At 40.4% G+C, this 18,774-nt stretch overlaps 1 pseudogene; it reads left to right on the forward strand.

The window, feature by feature from the left end:
* Nucleotides 1-6,342: 6,342 nt before the first annotated feature.
* On the forward strand, nucleotides 6,343-6,962 carry LOC149919664 (uncharacterized; annotated as a pseudogene).
* Nucleotides 6,963-18,774: the final 11,812 nt, after the last annotated feature.

Raw genomic sequence — 18,774 nt, forward strand, 5'->3', positions numbered from 1 at the left:
AAAGCTGTTCTGGACATTTTTTACTGTCAGTTCAGTATTCTTGCTGCTGACTGCCAACGGGCAGCAGCAAAGGCATCCTGAAAGTGTTTTAATTTCTTAAGTGCTTTATTTATTCTTCAGGGACAGAAGTCACCAACCACCAAGCTCTATTGTGGCTCTTTACAGTTCATCCTTGGTTCTAGCACAAGTGTTCAGATTAGAGAAGACGTTCCTTTATCTGCATTCTTCACACCAACAAGAAGCTGTTAATATAGCAGTTTGGATACTTTGGCCTAGAGCTGTAGTTCAGACTTGGTATGAAGCAAATTCTAAACCCTTCACACAGTTCCTTTTTAAATTTTTATCTGAAAGTGGTGTTGCTCTGAGCCAGAAGTTAAAGGCAGGCTGTTGCTTAGGATGCCTTCAGGGCTGTCTGTTTATAGGCTTACCAGCTACTTTGCTCTAATATTTACTTCTGTTGAATATATGACTAAATGTTACTGTAGATATATATATGTATGCTAAGTATTCTCCAATGGCTCCTATTTAATTTTGCTTGGGTTGTTTCCACTTGACTGTATCACAGAGCTGCTTCAGTCAAGGAGGGTTATCTAGGATTCGCTTCAGATGCTTTATGGAAATTACCCTTAGGAAGTGTTTCCCCTGGTGAGATAAACATACCAGCTGCACTGCTTTTGCAAGAACAACCCCTGGTCTAACAGACTTCTTTCTGTCTGCTGGATGAAAACAGTCTTGGAGCTGCAGGTCAAGAGGAAATGATCAACTGAGATGGTTGTAAAAAATGGAGGTCGTCTTGAATGGTGCTTTGATACATGGGAGGGATGTCAGGGTGTGGGAAGACAAGAAACAGGAAGAAGGTAGGATGGAAAAGAGATGCAGGGGAAGAAGATTGTAAAGAGGAAGACGACAGCTTATAGAAGTACAGACTGAGGCATGATCTTGCTGAAACTGGTAGTTCAGTGTGCAGGAAGCCTGTATACAAGTGGATTCCCTTCTGATTGAAGAAGCCAATCTCCACTGCAGTTTCAGAGCAGTGAAAGCCTGGTATCTGCAGTCAGCTATGAAGCACTGGTTTCACTTGCTTACATCCAGGTTAGCATATGTTCATGTCATTGTGAAACTGCTGCTTGGTCAGACAGCAATGAATTGTGACCAATAATATGTATTTACTAGTCTTAACCTCTTTGCCAGAATCATTTGTCACTGCTGCCAGTTCTGCAGACATCTTCCCAAAAGCTGAGTGTCCCCAGCAACTTTGTTCAGATTCCCAGACATTTTGTAGAAGAAATATGGTTTTACTTTAACTTCACAGTTCTTTCATTTCAAATGAGAATGCAATCTAAAAACAAACCACTGGTTTTCCAGTCATGATATCTGTGAACACCAGAGTGGTAATGGGAATTTAATGTTCCTGGTACCAGTGCCCAGCTCAAGTTCTTAAAATCAAGGGTTATATAAAGAAATAAAAAGTTATTTTAGAATATCTAGGAAGATGTAACATTTTGGGACTGATTAAATGGAAAATACATGGCAAAACAGAAAGTTTGGGAGATGGGAAAGATTCTGAACAGCTGAGAATACAGGAAACACAGAGGTTCTCATACTTTGGGCAATCCATGTGTGCTTACTTAACAATTTGCTTTTAACAGTTGCTTGACACAGGCTTAGCCTCTATATTAAGATTTCATTTTGAGACCCTGTTCACAGACTGAACTGTTTCAAATCTCTGCTCAGAGAAGAATACAATATACACACTTCCTTGTACACATGCTTTCTTCTGTTCTGTTAATCATTTCAGAGTGAGGGGAGAGGGAAGTGGCTAGTTTGTTTTGTGCTTTCATAGGCACTGCACTTAGACTTTAACTCCAGCTATGCTTCATTAAGAGTAAAGAAACATTTGGTTTCATGGAGAGATCTCGCTGTCTGTGGCTGCTCATTTTTAAATAGTTCCAATCTCACTGGGAAGCACCAAGTAGTGTACAATGGTTTAGGGCACCCAGATGGCTCAAACCAAAAGTACAACAAAATGTCACTGATCACCTTGAGAGCAGCCCCGTGGAGAAAGACTTGGTGGTTCTGGTGGACGAGAAGCTGGACATGAGCCAGCAGTGTGCTCTTGCAGCTTGGAAAGCCAACTGTGTTTTGAGATGCATTAAAGGAGGAGTGGCCAGCAGGGAGAGGGAAGTGATTGTCCCCCTCTTCTCGGCTCTTGTGAGGCCCCATCTGGAGTACTGCATCCAGGCCTGGGGCCCTCAGCACAAGAAAGATGCAGAGCTCTTGGAACGGGTCCAGAGAAGGACTGGAACATCTCTCCTATGATGAAACGTTGAGGGAACTGGGCTTGGTTAGCTTGGAGAAGAGAAGGCTCTGGGGAGACCTCATTGTGGCCTTCCAATATTTGAAAGGAGTGTATAAACAGGAGGGAGAACGGCTGTTTATGAAGGTATATAGTGATAGGACAAGGAGGATTAGTTTTAAACTGAGACGGGAGGTTCAGGTTAGATATTAGGAGGAAGTTTTTCACACAAGAGGATGGTGAAGCACTAGAACAGGTTGTCCAAGAAGGTTGTGGATGGCCCATCACTGGAGGCATTCAAGGCCAGGCTGGATGTGGCTCTGGGCAGCCTGGTCTGGTGGTTGTTGACCCTGCACATAGCAGGGGGGTTGAAATTAGATGATCACTGTGATCCTTTTCAGCCCAGGCCATTCTATGATTCTATGATTCTACGACCCAAGGCTAGGGTTAATGCTGAGAGCAGTCATCCTTTTCTTTTTCTTTTGGCTCTGACTCCATTCATATTTGTTGGAGTATGTTGCATGGTGCTGCATCCAACCTAACCCTTTTCTGGGACAAAAATAACTTTGAAGATGTTGCAGAACATGTCTGGACTGTAAGTAATTACAGGCTGTCTTGGACAGAAAATGTTGGATTACACCTTAAAGGGAGTCCTTGGTTGTAGTAGCAGAGAAATAAATCTGCTTATGTTCAGGCTGAAAATACAGATGATGTGTGTTAGAAAGGAAATTTGACTTTTCCATTTTGTCTGTGAAACAGAGTGTGAGCTCCCTTAGACTGGGGCTGTTCGTCTCAAATACATGGCAGAGGTGGTGATAAAGACAAAGTCTGAGAGCAAGAGAGGTTTCAGGTGGTCTTGAAGGGTGGGCCTTCACATAGTGGTGTGAAGCATAGGAAAAGGAGATTGGAGAATGATGTCAAGAAACAGATTCCAAACAGAAACGGTGGAACTGCTTCTTGCTTGAGTGATTTAATGACAGAGCTTGCTGCTGCCTGTTTTGTGGAGGCAGAAAATTGGTGTCTGTCTATGGAGGTGAGTCAGGCAGGGATGGTTGATTTGCTCAATATTTCATTAGAATTTGTCCAAAACAAAATAGTTGTAGGTATTATATAGCTTCTACCTCTTCCTATTAAAGATGTTATTTCAGAATAAATATGAATGTCTATTTTATACTAATATTTGCAAGAGATGTTACGAAGGTCATGGAAGCTATATGTTGTGTGAGACGAGTATAACTGGACACTTGCCCAACCCTCCACCCCCATATCTCTTAACTTGTTTTACATGCACAATGCAGCAGACAAGAGGGGAGGAGTGGAGGATGATGCTGCTTTTTCTGGCCTGGGGTGACTGCTGTCTGTGTAGTGAGTTGCTCTCCTTCTGCACAGATGGTTCCTGGTTCTCTCATCCCTCTTTAGCTTGACTTGAGCTCTTGAGGCATGAGAAAACTGCTGGAGAACATTTGGCTCTGTGTTTCCCTCATAGTATTTTCTCAACAACTTGAAAATGACCCAGTGTCAGGACCCAGAGGCAGAAGTTATTCTATATCCTTTGTGCTGCACAGTTAGGGTTGAACTAACAAAGTTTGGCTTTCTGCGTAACTAGCAAGCAGGTGCTTCTAGCTCTGTGTGATTCCTCCATCGGTTCTAACATCCACAGGTTGCAAACAAACAAACAAACAAATAAATAAATAAACAAATAAGTGGCTTTTATTGCTTTGCAACTTTTCTTTAATACAGTTGAAGATACAGAACAGGAAATCCTGTGTAAAAACCTACTGATTTTTTTGTTCAACCAAAGTTAAGATGACTCCCCAGTGATTCCTTTTCTCAAAATGAATCAAGCATATTGCTGTTATAATGGTATACTTTAATCTTCATGAATGTTACATATATGAACATTTTTCCATAATTGGACTTGCCTGTCTTTTGTTTAGAAGGAGCAGATTTTTTTCTTGATATTCCCTGTGTGGGTGTTTTTGTGTATAAATTCATATTTGTATGTATGTATGCATCTGTAAATAGAAATGTAAAAAATTACATGTATATTAAAGCACTATGTAAAGTGGTTGCATGTCAAAATTACTTAGCAATGCTCCGTTGTTCTTCTGTCTTTCAGTGGTTTAGTTCTGAAACATTTTCTCCCTGCAGTCTGCCTTCTGAATGGGAGTTCATTGGGATCCACTTCGCTGACTTTTCTGTAATCCCCATACATTGGAGGAGCACAATTAAATTGCAGAATTGCAGAGCATTACTGGCCAGAAGTCAGACTCTACTTCAGGAGAATTCATCATGCCTTATAAGGTAGCAGAGGGCTGGTTCAATCCAGAGCTGGATGGTAAAACCTCTGATGTGCTGAAGAAAATGGATTTGATGATTTAACACGTGTCTTTCTAAGCTCAGAGCTGAGTCTGCTCAGTGTGCTGGAGATGCTGTTTCTTAGTAAAAACTAAACTGAGTTTCTTCTAACATCAGTATCTGACTATGTGCTCCCAGCTGAAACAGATCCAGTTCACTGAAGGCAATCCACAGCCAAAGCCTCTGAAGCAAAACAAGCAGCTTATGCTTTTTGTAAGAGGCTGCACTATACAGCCTAAAAAATGGTAAGGCATTCAGTTTCTTCCTTAATATTAAGGGCACAGAATGAGGATGAGCTGCATCCACAATATCATTCTCTCAGGGTAGTTATCTGCAGACTGTATTGCAGCCAAATTCTGATCAGATAGTTCCACTGGATCACTCTGCTTTATATATGTGCTTTGCACCATCTGAATTCACTGATTCTCTTCTGCTATCCTCATTTACTTTCTAGCATTTATTGTGCTTCACTGGAACAGCTTCACAAAAGCAAGCAGAGAGATTTGTATGCATGAGAGAGTGTTTTGATAGCAAAAGATTGATGAGCCTGACTTCTTATTTTGTAGATGTGTGGCAACCCTTCATTTAGCCAGTTTTGTCACTGTTCCTCAGCTCTCCAGAGAACTTTGAGTGTTTCATTAGACTGTCTTCTCAGCACAACTACTTTCTGAGCCCTTCATACAGTAGGAACTGTGGAGTAAAATGTGCCTGCTGAGACACAGACTGCAGATGTGCAGTATAAACTGTGGATGTAAAAGGAAAAGGCCTGGCAAAACAGCTGCCCTTCTTGAATCTGCCAAGAGAAAAAGGCAGACTGCTGTTTCACCCCTCATCTCAGTCACTAGTCCTCTTGAAATTTGCTAGAAAGCAGCCTCTTCTGTAATTTCCCGTCATAAGGTGTCATCCTTTTTCTTCACTAGCTTATTTTATTCACACACTAACTAGACATGACCTCAATTACCATTTGGAAACTGGTGAGATAATAGAATCACCAAGGCTGGAAAAGTCCTCCGAGGTCCTCTAGTCCATCTATCCACCTACCACCAATATTTCCCCACTAAACCATGTCTCTCAGTACCATATCTAAATATTTATTGAACACCTCTGGGAATGGTGACTACCTGGGCAGCCCATTCCAGCACCCAACCACTCTTTTGGAGAATAAATTTTTCATGATACTCAACTTAAACCTCCCTTGGTGTAATTTTTGGTCATTCCTGTTTGTCTTATCACTTCTTACACGGGAGAAGATGCTGATCTCCATTTTGCCACAACCTCATTTCAGGGAGCTAAAGAGAGCAATAAAGTCTCTCCTGTGCTTCTCTTCTCCAGACTGAACAAATCCCAGTTACCTCAGCCTTCGTAAGGCTTGTGCTCCAAGCCCTTCACAGCTTTGTTGTCCTTCTCTGGACTCACTCCACAGCCTCAATATCTTTCTTCTAGTGAAGGTCCCAAAACTGAAATACACAAGGTGTGGCCTCACCAGAGCCAGGTACAGAGAGACTATCACTTCCCTGCTCCTACTGACTTCAAGCCAGGATGCCATTGGCCTTCTTGGCCACCTGAGCACCCTGCTGGCTCATGTTCAGCTGAGCATTGACTAACAGCCCCAGCCCCATTTCTTCTTCACAGTCTTCCAGCCACTCTGCCCCAAGCCTGTAGCATCGTGTAGTGTTCTTGTGACCGAAATGCAGGATGCAGCACTTGGTCTTGTTGAACTTCATCTCATTGGCCTCAGTCCAGTGATCCAGTCTGTCCAGATCCTTCTGAAAGTCCTTCCTAACCCCGGGCAGATTGATACTTCGTCCCAACTTGGTGTCATCTGCAAACTTACTGAAGGTATTCTCAGTGCTCTTATTCACATCATCAATAAAGATATTGAAGAGGACAGGCCCCAGTACCAACCCCTGGTGAACACCACTTGTGACCAGTTGCCAGCTGGATTTAACTCCATTCATCACCACTTTCTGGGCAAGGCTATTCAACCAGTTCTTTACCCAGCAAAGAGTGTATCTGTTCAAGCCAAGGGCTGGCAGCTTCTCCAGGAAAATACTGTGGGAGGCAGTATTGAAGGCTTTGCTGAAATTTAGGTAGACTGTGTCAACAGCCTTTCCGTCATCCATCAGATAGATCACTTGATCATAGAAAAAGATTAGGTTGATCAAGTAGGACCAGCCTTTTGTGAAGCCATACTGGCTGAGCCTGATCACCCAGTTGTCCCACACATACTGCATGGTCTCCTGGTCTCCTCAAGATATTCAGCTCCATGACCTTTCCTGGCACTAAGGTCAAACTGACAGGCTGGTAGTTCCTTACATCCTCCTTATGATCTTTGTTGTAGATAGTAGTCACTCGAGCAAACTTCCTGTTCTCTGGAACCTCTCCAGTTAATTATCACTAAAGGGTAGTAATCAGGTTGGACCAGACTTGTAATGTCCCTGATCCGAACCCCAGGGAGACAGCATGCTTTCGTATGGGTAGGGTCTGACTGACACATAGGGCCCTCTGTTCCACTCAGAAAGGAGTTGCCTGCAACAATTACCCTGCTTTCTTTCTTGGCAGAGGCAGTCTTAAGGCCAAATCTTGCCCTAGACAAGCTCCTGGGTGGACCTTTCACTTCATCCTTAACTCTTCACTTAACTCTCCTTCAAGTTCTGGAGATGACAACTCACAGTGTCTCTTACTGCCACTAAAACCTTCCTATTCTCTCACATAGTCTGTTGTGGACTCTCTTCTCATTTCTTTATTTATGTTTCTGTGGCCAGAGTGAATGTTTCTCCTTCTGGTACTCTGTAAGTACAGTATAGCACAATTTTCCAAAAAGTTGTGTGGAGATGTATTTTGTACCTTAATTTGATTTGCTTAATCTTCTGTTTGCATATTCTCATTTTAAGTAGCAAGAGGCCATGACAAGCTTAGGCTATGTCCTGCTGCTCAGTTTATTTCAACTACCTCGGTTTATTTTTTCTACTGCCCTTATTTCCTGTTGGTTGCAACTTGACATAACTAGCCCTTGTTCCTAGCAGTGGAACAAATTCTCTCTGTAACTTCCATATCCTCTTGATTGCTCTCTGAAATGCACATAGGAATATTCTTCTTGTCTGTCTTATCCTACAGTGACCAGTTCAACAATATTTCACATATTCTTGGCAAAATATGAGTCAGTTTTATTATTTGTGTGTGTTATAACGCAGACTATCAATCTTCTGAATTGATTAAATTAAAAAAAAAAATGTGTTTAACTTGTCTGTGGTACCCTTGGCAAGAAAACAACTGATGTGCTCTGAAAGTAACTTAGTCTGATGACCTGTAATCTCATAGAGAGCCTCCATCTTGCAGAACTTCTCCACTGCCAGGTATGTGGAAAGCTGTGCTACAAAGGGGAAAACTTGTCTAAAGAAAAAGAAATACAGTCATAAGGTTGGATCTTAGGAAAGATAGTAAGAATGGCAACAGAAGGTAAATGGAATTCAATTGTATGCATTGCTGCTCCATATGTAATATTTCTAGTAGTAGACTATCCAACTTCTTTCCCCTTCTTTGGTGTGGATGTCTCATTGGTAACAGTCCCTTGCATTGTGTCACCTCACTCATGGGTCTAGCCTTTCTTGGGATATGGATCAGCAGTATGCCATTGATCTCAGATTTGTTTGCACTTTGGGCTCCATTCCCTTTGTATAGCTTGGGCTGTAAATTCCCCCATCTAAGTCTTTTCTGCTGAAGTTGTATACCTATTTAGAAAGGTGCGCAAGTTTTGTGGAGAGTTACAGAGAGCTCTGTAATTGCATTTCCTTTGGTAGTGTGGCAAGGGAATTGAAATTCACATTTAAGAAAAAATAAAAAAGAAAAAGAAAGAAAGGATAAATGTTGCTAACATCAAATAAAGGTACTTACTTCTTCTTACTCTGTGAAGAGGTCATGGATCTCAGATATGTACCTGTGTTCAGCATTGCTTCTGGACTGCTACATGTGAACCTCCTCACTAGGCTAAGGGTATTTTTGGATTGCAAAACAAGCCTTCATTTTGGCTTGGATTTTGTGCAAGTCCTCAGCTTCCATCCCCCAGTTTTAACATAGTAATGTTTCAGTGTTCGAGACACCCTTGCAGGAACTTATCTGGGACTCCATCCACAGTTTATTTGAAATAAATAATTTCATTCACACCACATCAATTTTTTTTTTTCTTTTTTTCTTTTAGTGTGTAATTCCCTAATCCCATTTCTTTTCTTGTTTAACTTTCACATATTCTATGCTCTTTGATACTGAGCACTTAGGATGCCTCCCTATGTAAGATGCTGGAAAGTTTTCTAGCCTGTTACAGGACCAACTGCTGTATAGATGCTTGTATAACTGTGACATGGGTAGTGGACATGATGAGGGTGGGTTGGACTTGGGGATCTTGGAGGTCTTCTCAAACCTTAACAACTGAGTGGGCGTGGTGTGATGGGTTGATGGTTAGACTAATCTATCTTAGAGATCTTTTCTAACCTTAATGATTCTATGACTCTATGAGTCTATAGCCACCTTATTCCTATCAAGACGTATGAAACCGCTGTAATGCTCCACCCTTTGGGATTTGTGTCAGACTGACAAATTAATGCCACTGGGTTTTGGACCACTTTGTAAGAGATCAGTGTCTTCTGGGTGCCATCAGTGAGAGTAGCATTTGGTCTGTCAGATTTTGGTGGCTGGCGACCTCTAGGGAAGGCTGTGCCACTAGGTGGTAGTGCTGCTCAGCCCTGATGGCCGGTGCTAACAGCCATTGGCAAGGGGGTGGCAAAGTGGCTATTTGACATTCATAAGCATTTTGCAGCCGGAAACTGATCTGAAAAAGTCAAGTAATGTAATCCCGTCTTCTTGTTCCATCAACTGTAGAAATGAGTCTATGGAAAACCCACTCAAATGTATGCTTGGTGAACTTTATGTCACACCTGTACATTTGTATTTTATGCCTTTTTTGAACAAAATATACTCTCTTTAATACAGTGCAAATGTATTTTGCCTCAGAAGATGTGGATGTATTTTATGGTTTTACATTCTGGAAACCCAATGAAATTTTGGAGTGATATTTTGATATTTCAAAATGTCTATCTAGTGAAATGTAAGTGAATGTATATGCTTTCTCAGGTACCATAACATTAGAAACCAATGACAAAACATTGTGTCCCCCAATTTTATTTTATGGCTTGTACTAAGTTATTTATATGTCCAGGAGCTACACTGGCAAGAATTCAAATATTTGTTGAGGGAATCTACATCTAAGCTGAAGGGTGATCTTTCCTCTCTTTCCATTTTCTCTAATAAAAACTGTTTCACATATTTCAGATTACATAAAATGGAAAATTTTTCTTCTTTTGGGTTGTTTTATTGACTTCTTTGGGTGCATACCAGAGAAAGATTGTTCCAATCGATTCTTTGCTGAGAACCAGCTCTGAAGGGAGTCAGCTACAGAACATGTGCATGGGTTTTCTACATATTTTCTAAAATTAATCTTGCAGGGGAAAAAGAGGAAAAAGACCACATCTATTGGCAAAAAAAAAAAAAAAAAAGGGGGGGGGAATCTTAAGGCTTGTGTTCATTATTCAAAAAACATCGCTTTTCCATTTTGTTTCTAGACACTGTCAAGAAGGCTTGACTGTTTCTTTCTCCATTCTCTCCGCATTCAGCACAGAGCTTCATTATCTCTTACTGCTAATCTTCATCTACTGTGATATTTTATTTCCACAAAGTAGCAGGATCTGAATTAATATGGTCTGCTGACCTCTATTGTGATTTCGTACATAAGATGACCTCTTCCACTGCAAGCGGGCTGTTAAGGCACCTTCCTCCTCCCTGTGGTTCACTCTCCCCTAGTTTTCTCCCCAGAAAGCAGCTGTGGAGCTTCATGATCCAAAGACAGTAAGAGTCTCTGGGACAGCCTGCAAAGCCTCTGCAACTGAGGTCCCAAGGGAAAATCATTTCAGGTTGTTCCCACAATCCAGTATAAATGTTTTTGCTTGACTAATTATTTTCTTTAGGGCTTGCCTTCTCTGCACTCCTTTTAAAGCCTTTCTCTTAAAATCAGGAATAGGCCTATTGACCCTAACCATGATTCTTTTATCTCTCTGTACTTCAACAGTATGTAATACCCTTCAGAGTTTCTCAAAGTGAAGGGAGTTGCTTATGTTGGGACTGTGGAAATTTTCTGACCTGGACTTCGAACTCAGTTTAGTTTACATGTTTACTGTCACATGAACATTAGTATAGCTCAGTTTGGGTCTTGCTACAGAATTTAAGTCTGAATAAAATCCATATTAGCGGGATATTCAGACCTAGTGTTTCAGATCAGCTCATGGGAGATATATGTTCCAGCTGTGAAGTTTGGAACTTGTATTCCATCTTCTTTCCACAATTTTGAACCCTTTTCTATCAGTAATAAAAGCAAAGGGGTTTTGGAACAGAAACATCATCATCTCTAGATTCCTTTATTTCTTTAGGCACCTTGCTACCACTTAGACACAAGAACACTCTGTAAATAATCCTTGCACTGATGGAAAACTGAAACTTTCACTAAGTCACTAACCCATGCATTGTTAAGTAACATGTTTCTGGCCAAATTTTGAATGTTCAGCACACAGGACCTTAGTGCATTTGCAACATGGAAAATGCTGTCCCCAAAGATTCTGTTATTGTTATTTTGAGATTGAAGATCTACAGCTCATTATGTCAGCGTCTTCTTCACGCCATAGTTCTTCCTACTGCTTTCTTTAGAAAATATTCAACAAAGAAATTCCTGTAAATTCTGTTTCATCATATATCAAAGCATTAGCCACATTACTCTATTATCTTTAAAATGCAATCATAGTAAAACTAGCTATGAGGAATGTTCTGCACCAAGAAGTGCCAGGGCCATAGGGATTCTTTTGGGTATTTTAAATTCAGATTATTCAATTTATAATGATGTCATAAAATGAAAATTTTCTGTAAAAACATCTGGCAAACAAGATCTTGTGGTTAAGCACATTTTGGAAGTTATCACTCTTCTAGTTATAATCCGCCATTTCTGTTTGGCCTAGTTCCTGTCTTTGCTGAGTTGCTCTGATCAGTGCTTCTAAACTGTCATTAAATGCATTTCACATTTGAATCTCAAAAAGTAAATATTTCATTTCTCCCATTTACGAAGAAAAAACAGGCTCAGGGAAAGCTGAAGTGACTTTACTCAAGTCAAATGGTAGGAAAAAGACTCCAGAACTCACCTGTAGAGTGTCCAGAATTTATACACAGCAATGTATTGAGTTTCATCTTTTCTTTCCCTCTTATTAGCTAGTTATCTCCTATTAATGATCCAAAAATGTCACTGTATTTTCACACTTGTAATAGAAGGGCCACACAGGGAGGAAAAGTGAGAGTGGAGGCAAGTTCATGGTAAAGTTTTCTGTGGGATTTAATGAGTTAAGAAAGCTCAACTTTGAAGAGTAAGAGGAAGGAACTATGTTTATCTTTCTTTTATTGTCTAGTAAAATTTTCAAGGCCTTGTGTACTGCAAAGAGCTGCCAGAGTAACTACAACACAGACACATTTACCTTCACCTCTGGTGACCTAGCTCTGTGGTTGAGAAGCACAGCAGCAAACCATACTGTCTCCAATTATGGTTTCTTCATCCTAACAGTCTGGATCTGCTTGAGTAGTCTCTTTTCAATGTGTAATAGCTATGTAGTCTCAGCCGTGTAGGGTAAAATTCCCTGGATGGAAAGAGTTCACTTCCAATGAATAGCAGAAGATGTCAGAGGATGTGATTGAGGTGTACATGAAACAAGCGAGTCAGCTCCATTAATAAATTAAGGCTCAGGAATCCTGATGGGGTCAATAAGTGTTGCAGTCTTTTCTCTTCAAATGAACAATCAGAGCCTAATGCCAGGAGTTTTCTAGCAGAGCCCAAAGCAGACTTTAAATATGTAGATTCAGCTCTTAAGGTTTCTGTGTGTGTTCAGATGAACTTGAATAGAGATCCATTCCCTTCTGCTGAGATATTGTCCCTGTAAACCATCACTGGAGTAGTTCCTGTACTAGATCATACTATATCTGTAAATTAAAAAAAGAAACATCAGTCATTGTGTAGGAAAAAAAAGCCACCACTGTACTCACTGTTACGATTTCATAAATTGATGAATTTGTGGACCCAGTTCAAGATGACTTTCAGAACTGCCAACTAGTACAAAGAAATGACAGCAGTTTGTGTGTGTATTTTCTATTCTTTATGTGCAGCATCGTGTCTGGGAGAAGATTTCTAGGGTAAACATCCAGAACAGAAAAAAACCACAGCATTGGAACAACTGTGAACTGAGTGAGAAAGCTACAATGCTTACATTCAGTGTACTATATTTTAAAATGGAATTGTTATGCCCTCGTCCCATCACCAGTTAATTATTTTTTTTTCCCAAAAGTATGAAATCAGTTTGTATGAGTATGAAATCATATTAAGCATAATAGAAAGTGATCCATAAAGGATGGGTAACTGACTTGCTATTGACAAGAAACAATTGCAGGAGAAGAAGCAGCAGCAAAGTTAATGACTGCATACAATAAGGTTTGCATGATTTTACCTTTCCCATTTACCAGAAACAGCTGACATTATAAGTAAAAATATAATTTGCTTTTTCTATCTACTCAAATCTTTTCCTTTCAACTTATATTGCTAATGAGATGTTCATTATGGCACTATCCTTTTCTGCAGTCCTTTCTATAATAAATTCTCCTTGTTGTGAGTGAGAATAAGGAAAGTCCTAATGTAGTGATGCAAATTCATGCATGCTACCATCATAGGAAAATTCTCCAGATGAAAAGTGAAGTCACAAGTAACAGGGAGATTTAATTTTAGAATTTTCTCTGCATAAAAGCCAAAATAAGAAGTGAGCCAAGTATCACTACTCTAGTCCTATGTGGTGTTAACAAATTGCTTGGCACTGGGCAGAATTTATGGAAGAGAAAGTAAATCTCTCATCTCCAAAGATTAAGTAACACACTTTGAACTCTTCTGGTAAGTGTCTTGGAAATAAATGTTGTTGACTTGGTGGTTTTTTACTTAATTGGAAAAGTTACCTACAGAGATGGGTAGAGGAAGAAAGTAAACAGGCCTCAAATGGTGTCATTAGTTTAGTTAGAAGAATGCAAGATGGGTTGATGGACCCAAGAGGGAAGCAGACTTTGGGGAAAAGTGGCTCCTCATGAGCTATCAAAGCCTTTGAAATCAGTGCTGGTAACTTTTGTTGTAATACTTAATTAAAACGTTATACATGAGTTTTAAAAAAGAATGTGGTTGGTCTGAAGGAATGGCTGAGCATGTCATTTTTAGTTTGTACTCTGCTGTATGTGAAAGCTGGAAATGTCTGCAGTGTGGATCTGTCTTTGGGGTACTTAAACAAGGAGGAACAAATGAAAGAAGTTTTGTTGGTTTTGGTTTTTTTTTTAAATAAAAAACCTTGAATTATTTAATGCATTGTTGTTATTAATGATCCTGAAAAATTTTAATTAACAAAATTGGAGAAAATTTGCAGTTACTTCAGAACAAGCATCATCACATAGGTTAATCACTCTTCTAGGGAGAGTATGCTCATATCTTTCAGTTTATTTAGTCCAGAGGAAGGGAACATAGTTTTTATGATGATTTTTATTTATTTATTTATTTTAATTTCAGGGATCACTGCAGGATCTTCTAACTTTCTCTAAAGAATACAATAGTCATGAAAACTAAAAAAAACAGTTTAAACTGTTTTACCAGCTAATACTTGTTTCCCTATGTGTTTAAATTATGCAGTACCGTCATTTTGTGCGGTGAGCGGTGATGATGTACAAAATTCAAGATTTAGTCTCTAGTTGTTATACTACATTTCTACCTGAAATTAGTCACTAAATTTTAGTATGTCCTGAAAATATTAGTCACTGTGTTATATCCATATAGCAGCTTAAAATATGCTTTAAAAAATTCTGAGAGAGTCTCAATGATCCAGTATTTTCTTGGAGAAGCTGGCAGCCTGTGGCTTGGACAGGTAAGCTCTTTGAGGGATAAAGAGCTGGCTGGAGGGCCAGGCCCAAGGAGTGATGGTGAATGGAGTTAAATCCAGCTGGTTGGCCACAACAACCCCACACAACATTACAGGCTTGGGGCAGAGTGGCTGGAAGTCTATGTAGAAGAAACAGACCTGGGGATGATGGTCAACACTCAACTAAACAGGAGCCAGCAGTTTGCCCATTGGCCAAGAAGGCCAATGGCATCCTGGCTTGTGTCAGAAACAGTGTAGCCAGCAGGGGCAGGGAAGTGATCATCCCTCTGTATTCAGCATTGATGAGGCCATACCTTGAGTACTGTGTTCAGTTTTGGGCTTCTCACTACAAGAAAGACACTGAGACCCGATGCGTATTCAGAGAAGGGCAGTGAAAGTAGTGAGCACAGGCCTTATGGGGAGTCGCTAAAGGAACTGGAATTGCTCAGTCTGGAGCAGAGGAGACTCAGGGAAGACCTTAACACTCTCTACTTGAGGGGAGGTTGTGGTGAGGTGGTGATTGGCCTCTTCTCCCATGTAACTAGTGATAGAACCAGAGGGGAGATTCAGATTGGATACCAGGAAAAATTTCTTCTCCAAAAGAGTGGTTGGCTGCTGGAATAGGTTGCCCAGTGAGGTGGTGGAGTCACTGTCCTTGGAGATGTTCAAGAAGTATTTAGATGTTGTACTGACAGACATAGTATAGTGGGAAATATTGGTAATAGATGAATGGTTGAACTGGATGATTATAGAGGTCTTTTCCAACCTTGGTGATTGTATGAATTACCTTGACAGTTTTATTGCGTGCTTTCATGCATATGTATATTATCTTTTTCTCCCTCTCTGAGTTAAATCCTATGATAATGAAAGATTTATCTTTAAGTATTTATTTATTTATTTATTTTTCTTTCCCATTCAGGAAATGAGTGGTGTCAGAAAGACACCACTGTCATGGGAATGATAGGAAGCGGTTCTTGTATGAATTTAGTGACAGCTTAGGCAATTCACTGCCCATCTACTAATAATATGAAGCCAGCAATTCTTTTAAGACAGTTGAGCAATTAGATAGCCTCTGTGATTGCTAGTCTGGAATGGATTGGCAATGACTTTTTGATGTGATGATCAGTATTCACTTTCAATCTACTGTATCCCAAATGTAGAGTTCACGTTCTCACTCTGCCAGGAGCTCAGTGGGTATTCACCATGGTATGCCATAGAAATATAGGGATATTAGGAATCAGCTTATTTATCCCTTGTACCTAGTTAAGGGAACAGAATTGTGAGGATAAAGATACAGATCCCAAAGCTCCTGAAAACGTACAGAGAATGCTTTTTGTTGACTTCAGAGAACTCTGAAGCAGTTCTTAGCTAGTTTGCTCAGCATCAAAAAGGGGCAGTCTGAAAACCGTACTTTGTCTTGATGCTGGTCCTTATGAGCTGCTGTTTGTTCTAGTCCTGCCCAGCTGTATATCTTTGACAGAAAAGAAAGAAATCAGAAAAAGTGCTTCTCAACAGTCTTAACGATACATTTACTGTTGTCTGGGAGTTTCTGAAAACTCCCTGAGTACTACTGAAGTTTGCCATCAACGCGCATTCAGTTCACATAATTAGAAGCAGCTTATTTCATTCTTGGAGCTCCACAGACTCAATAATTGCATGTTGAAAACACCACACTTTGGGCTTTTTGTGTTCAAAGTTCGGATTAGGTCACAGAAGCAACTGGATCAATTCAACCAAGAGCCATGTGTGAAAAGAGCCTTTCTGCCTCTAACATGAAACACATGCCATGGCTGTAAATCAAGTACAGATGATAGATGAAGAATCATCATCTGCAGCTGGAGTTGCTGGTCAGCTGAATGGTGTGGCTAAGTACATGTCTCATCAAGCCACATGAAAGTCCTGCGATGCTGTGATTCTGAGGCTTGCAGACCCCTCCTAAGTGGTGTGCTGGTTCTCAGAAAGTGTTTGCATCAGGGACTTTTCCTTGAGGCAGAACCAGTGGCTGGTTCTGTGAAATGTCTTTCAGAAGCCTCAAGGTGCTGTTCCACTTCTCTCTTGGTGACAAGTGACGTGGGGAGCCCAGCCTTAGAGTGGGAACAAGAAAGCATTGGGTATGCTGAGAAGGGTGATGGGGAGGTCAGCAGTGAACTTTCCCTGCTGGATCCCCAAGTAAGCAGAGAGTGAGACAGAGCCCTAAGGATCTCTGTGCCACCTAAATGGGAAACAGGCATTCAAATGTGTGAATGGATGTAAATGAGCTGTGGACAATACAGACGTTATTTTCTGACTTAAGACCTGGGCTAGACAGGCAAAAGGAACAACCCAGGGAACCTAAAACATTGACACTTTTCTATCTGAAATATACTGGCTGTTTTGGAAGTGTGTGTACTGAACTACGTGTTCTCTTTAATTTCCAGTCACTGTGAGAATGGTAGAAGCTGTCAGAGCTTTATGTTGGATTTGACTTCTGCATTTCATTTAGTCTTCTTGCAAGTTAAGTTCAATTACATACATTCTACAAGTCTTCATAGCCTCCTTTACCTTAAAGGAGTTGTTTCAGAATAATAAGGGAAAAAATGTTAATCCTCAGACTCTTAACCAAAAAATAATAATAAAAATCTTTGGAATTGTTTTTTCCTTGATTTGAGAACTGTTGTTCCCTTTACTCATCCTCAAATCTCGAAAATTGAGAAAACCAGCAGTTATTAACCTCAAACTAGTCACACGATCTGTGAGACTGACGTGTTCCTTGTAGCTATTTTAATAAAGCAACTTACCTTAATAAAAATTTATTGAATTTCTGAGAAAAAGAGCTCTACTGAACAAAAGGTTGGAAGAAGCCACCATTGTCCCTCTACTTGCTTATTGTTTCTGGCAGTAACCTGGCAGTACAGCATTAAAACCTAGACTGACACAATTAATTGTAAAAGAAACACATATTAAGTCTTGCAGAGGATTTGGGACAGAGTCACAAGTAATCTTAATTAGCATAGCTTGATGGACCCATGATAGCTTACAGTGCTAAAGGTTTGCTCTGTTTTCATGGCATATCTATTTCCAAGCCACCTGGCAGCATCCTAGTTTCTGTAGCTTTGGAGGCAAGAGAGGCAGAAGTGCTTGGGGAAGGCTTTGTTTGCAGGAAGCAAATGTGGAGCATACAGCAAGGGTATGAGGACAGGCCTAAGCCTAGTCATGGATTTGAGCAGGGCCTCACTGACCTTTCTGAATAATAGATTGGGATAATGGGATAATAATTTAGTCACTGAAGGAAGGCACAGACCAAGCCAGGCATTGACAGAAGGGAGCGCTGTGGAAGAGTTTTACATAGACATGAGGCGAAGGAGTGTTGGAAGCAAGAACAGAGACCTGACAAGAGAATAGGAGGTCTAGTAATGAGACTAAAAAGAGATTTCAGGAGGGAGGAGTTGTGCATACCAATGCAAAGCAAGAGGCCTGGAAGGAGCTAGACACTGCGGTATTAATGTTTCTCAGCAAAGTATAGAGAGTACCTCCCACAGACCCTGTGGTTTGTGGCTGCTGAGCAGAACACAGGGCATACTGATTGAGCTCACAGGAAGGGTCAGAATGGCTGTTCTGTACATATTTTCTTTTTAACATCTTTGTGAGAAATAGCTGTCTTAAACAGCTATTTAGGTGTTTTCACTGAGCTCATGACAGTAATGCCTAAAGTAAAATGTGGTGGGATTGCTCTTTCTAAATGTTTTCTAAATGTTTCAGTTAAAAAATGGAAAACACTCAACAGTCATTAACTTGTTGCATCAGACATTTGTAGGAAGATTTTTGCTAAAAAGAATGAAGACCTGGAGTTTGCTGATGAAAATTTGGGCCAACATGTGGACAAAGTGTAGCAGAATATCCTGACTGTCATGTTACTGATGTGTCTGGTAAATTCTGGTTTTCTGTCCTGGGCCATCCCTAAAAGCCCCCAAAATGCTGAAGGGCTATGAAGGTAAATTTGGAATCATGGAATCATAAAATATCCCGGATTGAAAGGGACCGATAAGGATCATTGCATCTCACTGTGATCTTTCAGTTGCAAGCTCTGTTTTCTACTGACAGTTTGAAAAATGTAGAGTGGCA

This window comes from Phasianus colchicus, chromosome 1, assembly GCF_987193195.1.
Source record: "Phasianus colchicus chromosome 1, bPhaCol1.hap1.1, whole genome shotgun sequence".
Classification (NCBI taxonomy): domain Eukaryota; kingdom Metazoa; phylum Chordata; class Aves; order Galliformes; family Phasianidae; genus Phasianus; species Phasianus colchicus.